Raw genomic sequence first — 3,944 nt, 5'->3', positions numbered from 1 at the left:
CGCACTTTTTTTTTGTTTTAAACCGCTTGTCAAACCAACTGCTTATGAAAGAGCAGACTGCTCTTAACCATAGTAAAAAATTGATGTGTGTTTATAAATATATATATATTTGTATATATATAGTTAAGATGAAATTTCCCATCCTTGGACGTCTTCCCGAGTTCTGGTTTGTCAAAGAAGAAGCAAAATCACAGGTTAAATCTTTTGTGAGATGGAGAAACCATTTTCTCTGCAGCCATCCCACAGATGACATAGATGACATTTTGGAGGCCAGTCCTTATCCTGAGGAGCACGTTGTTCACCTCAGGGAGGTTTCCAGTGTTTCAAAAACCATGGTATAAACATTAGCCATCAATTTTTTGGGCTATCACATTTCAATGCAGGGCACATCATATCATGCCGGAGCTGTTTGGATACATTTCCACTATGTCTGTTCTTTCTCATTTTTGTTTTTTCCTTAATTTCTTGAGAAAATGATTTAGTTGTAGAGACTGAGACTTGAAGAGTTGCTGTTTTCTACAATAGAAGATAAGTTTCGATTTCATCTTACTTTCAAAAGCCACATCTAATACTGGTGTCTCTACTTCTCTTACATCCCATAAGAACACAAAAATGTATGATTTGCTAAAATTAAAATACTTTCTGAGCAATTGTTTTGACGGATGGGTTTATGTCTCCACTTAGGGGAAAACATAAGAGAGAAGATAAATAGGAAAAAATGAGGACTAGAAAATTATATTTAAAATATATATGCAGTATAATTTCCTGAATAAGTCGAGTCTTACCGTCCCAGCCAGAAGAGGGTGAAAAGTAAGGTAAGGTAGAATAAGTGAAAGAGGAAGATATTGTTTCACTGAAAACATGGAGATTCGATGGAAGCTGTAGGGAGTCAGAGGCTGAAGAAAAAGAAGCAGATATGGAGTAAAAGCCAACAGAGAGAAAACAGACAGGTGATTGGGACAGCAGCTAGTGAGAGCCACGTCTAAACCTACTTGGACTAACTCACCCAACTGACCGCGCCCAGGTCTGCAATTTCACATCAAATATTACAATGCTTTCATTTAATAAATAACAGATATGCCACTCGCTGAACAGTTAATTTGTTATCAGGTAGAAATACCAAATGGAATTAAAATAATTCTTCTTTTAGATGTATCAACAACTGATGAGACTATGAAGAGAGGGTGCTTTCAGAGACCTAAGTCAAGAATCCAAGGAAGAATTCTAAAGACATTTAGTGTGCTCTATCAAGTTCATTGTCTTTAACTGGTGTTGATGGAGTGTGCAAAACTGAAACAGAAACTGTTTCAAACACTTTAAGGCAGATCCTTCCTCCATGTTTTGAGTAAATCAAATTTCAAGATCCTCTAATCTTTGAGGTGATGCAACCACATCTGATGCATCGAAGCTGTAAGATGTAAACTGATACTTGTTTTTCAAATACTCAACTGTTTTTGTTAAAGTTTTCCAGAGCTTATCTCCCCAGCATGGAGCTCTTCCTTGAGTTCTTGTTCCAATCACAGCGATAGCAGGAGAGTGGCTGCTGCCTGCCCTGTCTAAACAAGATGTAGTCTATCTGTGTGCTGCTACCTCCACTCTTATAGCTCACCCAATGTTCCTGTCTCTTCTCAAAGAACATAGTCACTATAGACATTTCCATTGTTTTTGCAAAATTTACCAACATCTGTCCTTCTACGCTTCTTTCCTGTATACTGAATCTGCTTATCACCACCTCATCACTTCTGTTTCCTGTATCAACATGTCAGTTGAAATCTGCACCAATGACAACTCTCTCACTTCTAGGGATGATCATCATCATTTCATGAAGATCTAACCAGGATTTCTCCTGCAGTTCACATCCTTCACGTGGGGCACACCTACAAACAACATTAAAAGGGTCCTACCATGAAAATTCTACTTTTTGAGGTTTTAAATGCATTTAACTGTTCATTCCTCACTATAAAGAATCCCAAAGCGGTATTTTGACTCTAAAAACCTGAGTTGTCTGCAGCAGCCCCTCCCACACCCACGATAACGAGCGGTTGGAAACGTGCTGATGTAAGATCGATGCCAACAGCTCCCTCAAGGAAGAGTCTGTGCTGCAAGCTCCGCCCCCAGACTACAACGAACACACACCCATCTTCTCCGCGGAGCTGTGGCAGGGGATAACTACCTTCCTGTACCAGAAACCGCTCCCGGACCCATTTTTCAATGTAGTCTTGCTTTGTTTCCAATTGGACCGAACTTCAGTTCACTCTGAGATTCCTCAGTCTGAATAGGAAACGATACGAGAGAGGAACAACTAAACCAAAACAGCCTCCGTACCCGACAGTCACGTTACGTAAACACGATAGAAATGAGGTGATCGGTGAGCCATGGACAAATATAGAGCATTAATTGTCATGTTAGCCAAAAGGAAATAATTGTTCCAACTGTTTACTTGTTAGAACGTTTATTTTAACACCACTAAACGACGTATAACTTGCTTTTCTGAGTCTCCTACGCGCCACGTGCACCGGAATATAGCCGAGTTGAACGATGAAACATGGAAACTCATTAAAGGTGGACGAATGAATTCATGCTCAATAAAACAACTTTTAATGTGGTCCACATTGATAGTGTCTCCAGTAACCGTCATGCAGGATTTCTCAGTGGTAAAAAAAAAACAGCAGTAAAAAGTGTTCAACCTGGCCTTCATACAGATCCATCAGCAAAATAAAAAGTTTGAAAAAGGACAAAAATCCTGACAAGATTTTGCAGACTGAAGCAGATCCATCTTCCTCTTGACTGAAGAGAGCTTTAGTCATGTTGTTTTGTTTACAAATTTTGCTAAAGCTGAGGAAGGAGGCTCAAGGATGACGTCGGGGAAATGGGCGGGACCGACAAGGAAAGGCAGAAGCTTAGAAATCGAGACGTTTTACTTTCGGTTATTAAAACGGGCCACAAAAATGACTCACATTTCATAAATAATTTGTTTTTTTAGTGTTCCTGATGTAATATATGATCATATATATGGATATAGTTTACTCTGAAAGGCTGAAGAAAATCATGGTTGGCCCCCTTTAAACTTTACACCTTCCATTTCTGTCTTCAGAATCCTCACTCTGTTTGACACTTTATTTTTTATTTTTTTTTACTTTCACAACACTCCTTACTTTTATTAAAGCAAACCTGTTGTGCATATAATGACTTGTTTGGCAAAAAAATAAATGATTTAAAAGTATGTATGTGTACAGTATCTGCACAAATCTCTGTGCATGTGAAAATTTTGAAGAATTTTCTACATTTTGAACTGTTTTAGTAGTATGGTAAAGCATACTAAACATCAAAGTACTTTTCATTATGCCTAATAGTGTGTAGTTGCTTAGACCAAAATGTGGTAATAGGAATGAAGTGTGTGGCGTTTTGTGCAAAAGTTTGATTTCGTTTAAGCTGTATATAGTTTTGCATTTTTTGATAGATAAATGAAGTATTTTGCTGTGTAGATGTGTAGTTTTGGGAATTATGTTAGTTAGCTATATTGTGTGTTAGCAATTAAAAAAAAACTCAACAACTTTTTATTTTTTTGTTGTGTAGTGTGTTGTGTTTGCTCTGTGTTTGTTAGTTTTAACAGCAGTCTTCATTTTTGAAAATGTTTTATTAAACAAAAACAAAACTAAAACAAGCAAACAGCAGAAAAATACTTCTATACATAGATATATCAAATTTAGGATAAATAGTAAGGATATTAATTGGTAAATACACATACCGGTACACGTGTAAATAATACAATTATTGCTTTTAATCATAAGTAGAGACATTAACTAATAAGCTTACAAGATATAACATATGAGACTATTAAATAATAAGTTTGTTTAACCCTTGTGCTATCATGTGGGGTCCAGATGACCCCACCTTTACATTGATGTGTTGTCCCTCCCATGACAAAAGTGGACAGGAATTTA

The sequence above is a fragment of the Oryzias melastigma genome, linkage group LG18, assembly GCF_002922805.2.
Source record: "Oryzias melastigma strain HK-1 linkage group LG18, ASM292280v2, whole genome shotgun sequence".
NCBI classification, from domain to species: Eukaryota; Metazoa; Chordata; class Actinopteri; order Beloniformes; family Adrianichthyidae; genus Oryzias; species Oryzias melastigma.
Note: the sequence above shows the minus strand (reverse complement) of the source record.